At 39.0% G+C, this 12,325-nt stretch overlaps 1 protein-coding gene across 3 annotated transcripts in view; it reads left to right on the top strand.

Annotated features, from left to right (window-relative positions):
* The window catches only part of MINDY2 (MINDY lysine 48 deubiquitinase 2), an 80,686-nt gene that overhangs the window by 39,774 nt on the left and 28,587 nt on the right, over positions 1 to 12,325 (top strand). The gene's annotated exons all lie outside the window — the stretch shown is intronic.

Below are 12,325 nucleotides of genomic sequence, written 5' to 3' on the forward strand. Positions count from 1 at the left end.
CACCTGTTATTGTCTATGTTTTTGATTGTAGCCATCCTAGTAGGGGTAAAGTTGTATCTCATTGTGCATTTCTCTAATGACTAATGTTGTTGATTATCTTTCCATGTGCTTATTAGCCATTTGTATATCTTTAGAGAAATATCTGCAAATCTCTTGGCCATTTTTAATTGGGCTATTTGTCTTTTTGTTACTGGGTTCTAAGAGTTTTTTCTATATTTATAATATATAAAGTATATACTTTTAGTACTTACATTTAGGAGTTTGATACATTTTGAGTTGATTTGTGTATGTGGTTTGGGGAAGGAATCCAACATTATTCTTTTGCATGTGGATATTCAGTTGTCTCAGTCTCATTTGTTGAAAAGATTATTCTTCCCCACAGTGAATTGTCTTGGCACTCAGAATGATTTTTGTGAAATAAACCCTCCCCTTTATCCCTGAACCCTACTCCTTTCATCAGAAGCCTCCCCTGTAACTAGAATAAGATACAAAATCTTTTTTTTTTTTTCAAGTTTCATTAGAGTATAGTTGATTTACAGTCTTAGTTTCAGGTTTACAGGGAAGTGTAGTCAGTTATATTGTATCTGCTCCTTGTTAGATTCTTTTCCCATATAGGCCATTATAGAGTACTGAGTAGAGTTCTTTATACTATACAGCAGGCCCTTATTACTAATTTATTTATATAAAGTAGTGTACATATGTCAGTCTCTCAGTCTCCCAATTTATCCCTCCTTCCCCTTCCAGCTCTGGTAATCATAAGTTTGTTTCCTACATCTGTGACTCTCTTTCTGTTTTGTAAATAAGTCAATTTGCACCATTTTTTTTAGATTCCATGTATAAGTGATATAATATATCTGTTTCTATCTGACTTACTTCACTTAATATGGCAATCTCTGGGTTCATCCATGTTGTGCAGATGGCATTATTTCATTTTTTATAATAAGATATAAAATCTTTATTAGAATTTTTATGATACACTGCATAATCTAAACTCTGCTTCACGTCCAACTTCACTTCTTATATAATTCTGTCACCTTTTTACTGCCCTCCAACACCACCAGCTGCCTTGCTGTTTTTGAGATATACAGAGCTCATTTCTAGCTCAGGTTTTCGTACTAGCTGATTGCCCACTGTGGAACACTGTTTTCCTGCCCTAACACATTGTTCTCCCAGATCTTTCCATTTCTGGTCTCCTCATTATTCAGGTCTTAGATCAAATATCATCTTATTAGAGAGGCTTCCCTTATTGAAATTAGTCACCTTACTTTTCCCAAGTCATTATCTAGAATTGTTTATTTACTTGATTAACTGTCATCTCCCAGTAAAGTGTATGTTTTGTGAAGGCTAGGCTCTTATTGTTAAGAAGAGTGCCTGGCACATGGTAGATTCTCAGTAAATATTAACTGATGAAATGAACATTCATGTATGCATTACCTACAGAGACAGAGAGATCATATAGCAAAGATTTGGTAATGTTTCTTCATCCCTGTCCTTTGGTAAAAGTAACTGGTATTTCTGAGCAGTGAAAGGCTTGCAGTAGGCAGACATCTGTTTATTGATTTTGGCACTCTGACTCTTGAGAACATCACTGAAAAGTATAAACATGTCCAGCATCTGATTCCTCCAAGGTAAATCATATTGTGTCCTGGCAAATGGCAATGCCAGGTAGCCTAGATTCTTGAGGAAAATGAACTTATGGCCTAAGGAATTAGGATTTAGATCATCCCTCTGACTGTATGTGTAGCTGCATATTGTCTGGCAAAGAGTTGAATTCATATGCTTAAAGAAAAGTATACTCTAATGTAGGATACAAATTGTTCATCAGATTTTTCTGGTCTGCACAGTGGTTTTCAAACTCTTGGGCCTGAGAGTTGTGCTTTTTATCTATTTTTACTTACTTGTTTCATGACTGAAGGACTCTAATGCTGAGAAAGAAAAAAGAACAAGGCAAAAGCTTAAAATCCATAGGCTTCTATGAAATATCTCTTCACACTGGCTGATTCTTTGTATTCTTTGAACATGTGTCCTGCAAATAATTATCTTGCAAATAAATGTGATTTTCTGGATGGTTCAGTTCAGGCATTCAGCCGTGTCCGACTCTTTGCGACCCCATGAATTGCAGCACGCCAGGCCTCCCTGTCCGTCACCAACTCCCAGAGTTCACTCAAACTCATGTCCATGGAGTCGGTGATGCCATCCAGCCATCTCATCCTCTGTCGTCCCCTTCTCCTCCAGCCCCTAATCCCTCCCAGCATCAGGGTCTTTTCCAGTGAGTCAACTCTTCACATGAGGTGGCCAAAGTACTGGAGTTTCAGCTTTAGCATCAGGCCTTCCAATGAACACCCAGGACTGATCTCCTTTAGGATGGACTGGTTGGACCTCCTGCAGTCCAAGAGACTCTCAAGAGTCTTCTCCAACACCACGCTTCAAAAGCATCAATTCTTCGGCACTCAGCTTTCTTCACAGTCCAAGTCTCACATCCATACATGACCACAGGAAAAACAACAGCCTTGTCTAGATGGACCTTTGTTGGCAAAGTAATGTCTCTGTTTTTTAATATGCTGGCGAGGTTGGTCATAACTTTCCTTCCAGGGTGTAAGCGTCTTTTAATTTCATGGCTGCAGTCACCATCTGCAGTGATTTTGGATCCCCTCAAAATAAAGTCTTTCACTGTTTCCACTGTTTCCTCATCTATTTCTCATGGAGTGTTGGGACCATATGCCATTACCTTTGTTTTCTGAATGTTGAGCTTTAAGCCAACTTTTTCACTCTCCTATTTCACTTTCATCAAGAGGCTTTTTAGTTCCTCTTCACTTTGTGACATAAGGATGGTGTCATCTGCCTATCTGAGGTTATTGATATTTCTCCTGGCAATCTTGATTCCAGCTTGTGTTTCCTCCAGCTCAGCGTTTCTCATGATGTACTCTGCATATAAGTTAAATAAGCAGGGTGACAATACACAGCCTTGATGAACTCCTTTTCCTATTTGGAACCAGTCTGTTGTTCCATGCAGTTTTAACTGTTGCTCCCTGACCTGCATACAGATTTCTCAAGAGGCAGGTCAGGTGATCTGGTATTCCCATCTCTCTCAGAATTTTCCACAGTTTATTGTGATCCACACAGTCAAAGGCTTGGGCATAGTCAATAAAGCAGAAATAGATGTTTTTCTGGAACTCTCTTGCTTTTTCGATGCTCCAGTGGATGTTGGCAATTTGATCTCTGGTTTGTCTGCCTTTTCTGAAACCAGCTTGAACATCTGGAAGTTCACGGTTCACGTATTACTGAAGCCTGGCTTGGAGAATTTTGAGCATTCCTTTCCTAGCGTGTGAGATGAGTGCAATTGTGCGGTAGTTTGAGCATTCTTTGGCATTGCCTTTCTTTGGGATTGGAGTGAAAACTGACCTTTTCCAGTCCTGTGACCACTGCTGAGTTTTCCAAATTTGCTGGGATATTGAGTGCAGCCCTTTCAGAGCATCATCTTTCAGGATTTGAAACAGCTCAACTGGAATTCCATCACCTCCACTAGCTTTGTTCGTAGTGATGCTTCCTAAGGCCCACTTAGGTAAGTGATCACACCATCATGATTATCTGGGTCGTGAAGCTCTTTTTTGTACAGTTCTTCTGTGTATTCTTGCCACCTGTTCTTAATATCTTTTGCATCTGTTAGGTCCGTACCATTTCTGTCCTTTATTGAGCCCATCTTTGCATGAAATGTTCCCTTGGTATATTTAATTTTCTTGAAGAGATCTCTAGTCTTTCCCATACTGTTGTTTTCCTCTATTTCTTTGCATTGATCGCTGAGGAAGGCTTTCTTACCTCTCCTTGCTGTTCTTTGGAACTCTGCATTAAAATGGGAATATCTTTCCTTTTCTCTTCTCTTCTTTTCACAGTTATTTGAAAGGCCTCCTCAGACAGCCATTTTGCTTTTTTGCATTTCTTTTTCTTGGGGATGATCTTGCTCCCTGTCTCCTGTACAATGTCACGAACCTCCGTCTATTGTTCATCAGGCACTCTATCAGATCTAGTCCCTTGAATCTGTTTCTCACTTCTACTGTATAATCGTAAGGGATTGGATTGAATTTGAATGGTCTAGTGGTTTTCCCTACTTTCTTCAATTTCAGTCTGAATTTGGCAATAAGGAGTTCATGATCTGAGCCACAGTCAGCTCCCGATCTTGTTTTTGCTGACTGTATAGAGCTTCTCCATCTTTGGCTGCAAAGAATAAAATCAGTCTGATTTTGGTGTTGACCATATGGTGATGTCCATGTGTAGAGTCTTCTCTTGTGTTGTTGGAAGAGGGTGTTTGCTATGACCAGTGTGTTCTCTTGGCAAAACTCTATTAGCCTTTGCCCTGCTTCATTTCGTACTCCAAGGCCAAATTTGCCTGTTACTCCAGGCATTTCTTGACTTCCTACTTTTGTATTCCAGTTCCTTATAATGAAAAGGACATCTTTTTTGGGTGTTAGTTCTAAAAGGTCTTGTAGGTCTTCATAGAACTGTTCAACTTAAGCTTCTTCAGCATTATTGGTTGGGGCATAGGCTTGGATTACTGTGATACTGAATGGTTTGCCTTGGAAATGAACAGAGATGATTCTGTCATTTTTGAGATTGCATCCAGGTACTGCATTTTGGACTCTTTTGTTGACCATCATGGCTTCTCCATTTCTTTGAAGGGATTCCTGCCCACGGTAGTAGATATAATGGTCATCTGAGTTAAATTCACCCATTCCAGTTCATTTTAGTTGCTGATACCTAGAATGTCGTCATTCACTCTTGCCATCTCCTGTTTGACCATTTCCAATTTGCCTTGATTCATGGACCTAACATTCCAGTTTCCTATCCAATATTGCTCTGTACAGCTTCAGACCTTGCTTCTGTTATCAGTCACGTCCACAACTGGGTATTGTTTTTGCTTTGGCTCCATCCCTTCATTCTCTCTGGAGTTATTTCTCCACTGATCTCCAGTAGCATATTGGACACCTGCCGACCTGGGGAGTTCATCTTTCAGTGTCCTATCTTTTTACCCTTTCATACTTTTCATGGGGTTCTCAAGGCAAGAATACTGAAGTGGTTTGCCATTCCCTTCTCCAATGGATTGCATTCTGTCAGACCTCTCCACCATGACCTGGCTGTCTTGGGTGGCCCCACACAGCATGGCTTAGTTTCATTTAGACAGACTGTGGTCCATGTGATCAGATTGGCTAGTTTTCTGTGATTATGGTTTCAGTGTGTCTGCCCTCTAATGCCCTCTCACAACACCTACCCTCTTACTTGGGTTTCTCTTACCTTGGACGTGGGGTATCTCTTCATGGCTGCTCCAGCAAAGCGCAGCTGCTGCTCCTTACCTTGGACGAGGGGTATCTCCTCTCAGCTGCCGCCCCAGCCTTGGGCGTGTGCTAGCTCATCTCGACCACCGCCCCTGACCTCGGGCATGGGGTAGCTCGTCTTGGCCGCTCCTGCGCCGTTTCAGCTTGGTGCTCTCGGTCACTGCCCCAGGTGGACACTAATTCAGCCACTGAGAAGGTATTTCTCCATTATTGGTAATTAATTCTTGAAGTGCAACTTTGAAAGCCAGATGATAGTGAAAATCATACATTCAGTGTACTGAAAGAAGACAAATGCTAGCCTATTTCCTGTTCCCAGAAAAATTATCTCTCAGCAATGGAGAGAAATAAAATCATTTGTAAGATTGGCTTCATCTTTTTAAAAAATATTTATTTATTTATTTGTCTGTGCCAAGTCTTAGATGTGGGATCTTTAGTTGGAGCATCAGTTCAGTTCAGTCGCTCAGTCATGTCTGACTCTTTGCGACCCCATAAATTGCAGCACACCAGGCCTCCCTGTCCATCACCAACTCCCGGAGTTCACTCAGACTCACGTCCATCAAGTCAGTGATGCCATACAGCCATCTCATCCTTTGTCGTCCCCTTGTCCTCCTGCCCCCAATCTCTCCCAACATCAGAGTCTTTTCCAATGAGTCAACTCTTCTCATGAGGTGGCCAAAGTACTGGAGTTTCAGCTTTAGCATCATTCTTTCCAAAGAAATCCCGAGGCTGATCTCCTTTAGAATGAACTGGTTGGATTTCCTTGCAGTCCAAGGGACTCTCAAGAGTCTTCTCTAACACCACAGTTCAAAAGCATCAATTCTGCAGCACTCAGCTTTCTTCACAGTCCAACTCTCACATCCACACATGACCACTGGAAAAACCATATGCTTGACTAGACAGACCTTTGTTCACAAAGTAATGTCTCTGCATGTGGGATCTAGTTCCCTGACCAGGGATCTAACCTGGGCTCCCTGTGTTGAGTTGCAGTCTTAGCCACTGAACTACCAGGGAAGTCCCTAAAGTCATTTTTAGATTAATTGAATTAAGATAGTTTGCTGCCAGTAGACCATTATTTATGGAAATTTTGAACAAGGATTTTGAAAAGAGAGAAAGTGATCCCAGATGGAAGAGTGAGTGGCGAGAAAATAACATGATAAATGTAAATCATTGTTGACTATATTAAATAATAACATCATCTTTTACAGTTTAAAAACATTAGCATATGCAGAAATAATAACATAAGCTGGGAGAAGGGTAAAGTTTTCTAAGGCCCTAGAATTAGTTGATCAAGAAGAGAATATTAAGTTCTAAGTTTGATATGATTATGGGTCGATATTATAGTTCTTATAACTTCTCTACCCAATATAGTAGCCAAATATGGCTAGTTAAATTTAATTAAATATTTACTTCCTATGTTTCACTAGACACACTTTAAATTGCTCAGTAGCCACCTGTGACTAGTGGATATCTTACTGGCCAACAAAGATTTAGAATATTTCCATTATTATAGCATGTGCTGATGGATAATGCTACTTTAGAGTAACCATGGAAAGAATAGAAAACATAGTAGGTAACTTCTGGATTAGTAAAAGGGGGAAGTTTAATCCAAAAAGAAGAAAGGAGAGGTAAAGAAATGTAGAGCTGGGGGTGGTCCTAAGATGGCGGAGGAATAGGATGTGAAGACCACTTTCTCCCTCACAAATTCCTCAAAAGAACATTTCAACACTGAGCAAACTCCACAAAACAACTTCTGTAGGCTGGCAGAGGACATCAGGCAACCAGAAAAGCAGACCATTGTCTTCAAAAACAGTGAACCTCTCTGGGTGTCCCTCAATGTGGAGAAACTTTTCATCTTTAACCTAGATGTTTTATCATCAGTGCTATATAGAAGGAGAAGTCTAGAGGCTACTGTAAAAATAAAACTGAAAACCAGAAGCAGGAGGCTTAAGTCCAAAGCCTGAAAACATCAGAGAACTCCTGAATTCAGGGAACATTAAGCAATAGGAGCTCATCAAATGCCTCCATACCTACACTGAAACCAAGCTCCACCCAAGGACCAACAAGTTCCAGAACAAGACATACCACACAAATTCTCCAGCAACACAGGAACACACTCCTGAACTGCAGTATACAGGCAGCTCAAAGTTACTCCAAAACCTTTAACGTCTCATAACCCATTACTGATCACTCCACTGCACTCCATAGAGAAGAAACCCAGCTCCATCCACCAGAACTCCAACACAAGCCTCCCTAACCAGGAAACCTAGACAAGCCACTGATACAACCCCACCCACAGTGAGGAAGCTCCATAATACAGAGAACTCCACAAATTACCAGAATATAAAAAGGCCACCCCAAATGCAGCAATATAATCAAGATGAAGAGACAGAGGAATACTCAGCAGGTAAAGGAACAGGAGGGTTGCCCACCAAACCAAACAAAAAGGAAGAGGTAGGGAATCTACCTGAGAAAGAATTCCGAATATTGATGGTGAAAATGATCCAAAATCTTGAAATCAAAATGGAATCACAGATAAATAGCCTAGAGACAAGGATTGAGAAGATGCAAGTAAGGTTTAACAAGGACCTAGAAGAAATTAAAAAAGAGTCAAAATATAATGAATAACGCAATAAATGAGATCAGAAACACTCTGGAAGCAACAAATAGCAGAATAACGGAGGCAGAAGATAGGATTAGTGAAATAGAAGATAGAATGGTAGAAATAAATGAATCAGAGAGGAAACAAGAAAAACGAATTAAAAGAAATGAGGACAATCTCAGAAACCTCCAGGACGATATGAAACGCTCCAACATTCGAATTATAGGAATCCCAGAAGAAGAAGACAAAAAGAAAGACCATGAGAAAATCCTTGAGGAGATAATAGCTGAAAACTTCCCTAAAATGGGGAAGGAAATAATCACCCAAGTCCAAGAAACATGGAGAGTTCCAAATAGGATAAACCCAAGGCGAAACACCCCAAGACACATATTAATCAAATTAACAAAGATCAAGCACAAAGAACAAATATTAAAAGCAGCAAGGGAAAAACAAATAACAACACACAAGGGGATTCCCATAAGGATAACAGCTGATCTTTCAATAGAAACTCTTCAGGCCAGGAGGGAATGGCAAGACATACTTAAAGTGATGAAGGAAAATAACCTACAGCCCAGATTACTGTACCCAGCAAGGATCTCATTCAAATACGAAGGAGAAATCAAAAGCTTTACAGACGAGCAAAAGCTGAGAGAATTCAGCACCACCAAACCAGCTCTCCAACAAATTCTAAAGGATATTCTCTAGACAGGAAACACAAAAAGGGTGTATAAACCCGAACCCAAAACAATAAAGTAAATGGTAACAGGATCATACTTATCAATAATTACCTTAAACGTAAATGGGTTGAATGCCCCAACCAAAAGACAAAGACTGGCCGAATGGATACAAAAACAAGACCCCTCTATATGCTGCTTACAAGAGACCCACCTCAAAACAAGGGACACATACAGACTGAAAGTGAAGGGCTGGAAAAAGGTATACCATGCAAATAGAGACCAAAAGAAAGCAGGAGTGGCAATACTCATTTCCGATAAAATAGACTTTAAAACAAAGGCTGTGAAAAGAGACAAAGAAGGCCACTACATAATGATCAAAGGATCAATCCAAGAAGAAGATATAACAATTATAAATATATATGCACCCAATATAGGAGCACCGCAATATGTAAGACAAATGCTAACAAGTATGAAAGGGGAAATCAACAATAACACAATAATAGTGGGAGACTTTAATACCCCACTTACACCTATGGACAGATCAACTAAACAGAAAATCAACAAAGAAACACAAACTTTAAATGATACATTAGACCAGTTAGACTTAATTGATATCTATAGGACATTTCACCCCAAAACAATGAATTTCACCTTTTTCTCAAGTGCTCATGGAACATTCTCCAGGATAGATCACATCCTGGGCCATAAATCTAAACTTGATAAATTCAAAAAAATCGAAATCATTCCAAGCATCTTTTCTGACCATAATGCATTAAGATTAGATCTCAATTACAGGAGAAAAACTATTAAAAATTCCAACATATGGAGGTTGAACAACACACTTCTGAGTAACCAACAAATCACAGAAGAAATCAAAAAAGAAATCAAAATATGCATAGAAACTAATGAAAATGAAAACACAACAACCCAAAACCTGTGGGACACTATAAAAGCAGTGCTAAGAGGAAAGTTCATAGCAATACAGGCATACCTCAAGAAACAAGAAAAAAGTCAAATAAATAACCTAACTCTACACCTAAAGCAACTAGAAAAGGAAGAATTGGAGAACCCCAGAGTTAGTAGAAGGAAAGAAATCTTAAAAATTAGGGCAGAAATAAATGCAAAAGAAACAAAAGAGACCATAGCAAAAATCAACAAAGCCAAAAGCTGGTTCTTTGAAAGGATAAATAAAATTGACAAGCCATTAGCCAGACTTATCAAGAAGCAAAGAGAGAAAAATCAAATCAATAAAATTAGAAATGAAAATGGAGAGATCACAACAGACAACACAGAAATACAAAGGATCATAAGAGACTACTATCAGCAGTTATATGCCAATAAAATGGACAACGTGGAAGAAATGGACAAATTGTTAGAAAAGTACAATTTTCCAAAACTGAACCAGGAAGAAATAGAAAATCTTAACAGACCCACCACAAGCACGGAAATTGAAACTGTAATCAGAAATCTTCCAGCAAACAAAAGCCCAGGTCCAGACGGCTTCACAGCTGAATTCTACCAAAAATTTACAGAAGAGCTAACACCTATCCTCCTCAAACTCTTCCAGAAAATTGCAGAGGAAGGTAAACTTCCAAACTCATTCTATGAGGCCACCATCACCCTAATACCAAAACCTGACAAAGATACTACAAAAAAAGAAAACTCTAGGCCAATATCACTGATGAACATAGATGCAAACATCCTCAACAAAATTCTAGCAATCAGAATCCAACAACACATTAAAAAGATCATACACCATGACCAAGTGGGCTTTATCCCAGGGATGCAAGGATTCTTCAATATCCACAAATCAATCAATGTAATTCACCACATTAACAAATTGAAAAATAAAAACCATATGATTATCTCAATAGATGCAAAGAAGGCCTTTGACAAAATTCAACATCCATTTATGATAAAAACTCTCCAGAAAGCAGGAATAGAAGGAACATACCTCAACATAATAAAAGCTATATATGACAAACCCACAGCAAACATTATCCTCAGTGGTGAAAAATTGAAAGCATTTCCCCTAAAGTCAGGAACAAGACAAGGGTGCCCACTTTCACTGCTACTATTCAACATAGTTTTGGAAGTTTTGGCCACAGCAATCAGAGCAGAAAAAGAAATAAAAGGAATCCAAATTGGAAAAGAAGAAGTAAAACTTTCACTGTTTGCAGATGACATGATCCTCTACATAGGAAACCCTAAAGACTCCACCAGAAAATTACTAGAGCTAATCAATGACTATAGTAAAGTTGCAGGATATAAAATCAACACACAGAAATCCCTTGCATTCCTATACACTAATAATGAGAAAGTAGAAAGAGAAATTAAGGAAACAATTCCATTCACCATTGCAACGAAAAGAATAAAATACTTAGGAATATATCTACCTAAAGAAACTAAAGACCTATATATAGAAAACTATAAAACACTGGTGAAAGAAATCAAAGAGGACACTAATAGATGGAGAAATATACCATGTTCATGGATTGGAAGAATCAATATAGTGAAAATGAGTATACTACCCAAAGCAATTTACAAATTCAACGCAATCCCTATCAAGCTACCAGCCGTATTTTTCACAGAACTAGAACAAATAATTTCAAGATTTGTATGAAAATACAAAAAACCTCGAATAGCCAAAGCAATCTTGAGAAAGAAGAATGGAACTGGAGGAATCAACTTGCCTGACTTCAGGCTCTACTACAAAGCCACAGTCATCGAGACAGTATGGTACTGGCACAAAGACAGACATATAGATCAATGGAACAAAATAGAAAGCCCAGAGATAAATCCACACACATATGGACACCTTATCTTTGACAAAGGAGGCAAGAATATACAATGGAGTAAAGACAATCTCTTTAACAAGTGGTGCTGGAAAAACTGGTCAACCACTTGTAAAAGAATGAAACTAGATCACTTTCTAACACCATACACAAAAATAAACTCAAAATGGATTAAAGATCTAAATGTAAGACCAGAAACTATAAAACTCCTAGAGGAGAATATAGGCAAAACACTCTCCGACATAAATCACAGCAGGATCCTCTATGATCCACCTCCCAGAATACTGGAAATAAAAGCAAAAATAAACAAATGGGATCTAATTAAACTTAAAAGCTTCTGCACAACAAAGGAAAATATAAGCAAAGTGAAAAGACAGCCTTCTGAATGGGAGAAAATAATAGCAAATGAAGCAACTGACAAACAACTAATCTCAAAAATATACAAGCAACTTATGCAGCTCAATTCCAGAAAAATAAACGACCCAATCAAAAAATGGGCCAAAGAACTAAATAGACATTTCTCCAAAGAAGACATACGGATGGCTAACAAACACATGAAAAGATGCTCAACATCACTCATTATTAGAGAAATGCAAATCAAAACCACAATGAAGTACCACTTCACACCAGTCAGAGTGTCTGCGATCCAAAAATCTGCAAGCAATAAATGCTGGAGAGGGTGTGGAAAAAAGGGAACCCTCCTACACTGTTGGTGGGAATGCAAACTAGTACAGCCACTTTGGAGAACAGTGTGGAGATTCCTTAAAAAATTGCAACTAGAACTACCTTATGACCCAGCAATCCCACTGCTGGGCATACACACCGAGGAAACCAGAATTGAAAGAGACACGTGTACCCCAATGTTCATCGCAGCACTGTTTATAATAGCCAGGACATGGAAACAACCTAGATGTCCATCAGCAGATG

Source organism: Capricornis sumatraensis, chromosome 2 (assembly GCF_032405125.1).
Source record: "Capricornis sumatraensis isolate serow.1 chromosome 2, serow.2, whole genome shotgun sequence".
Lineage (NCBI taxonomy): Eukaryota > Metazoa > Chordata > Mammalia > Artiodactyla > Bovidae > Capricornis > Capricornis sumatraensis.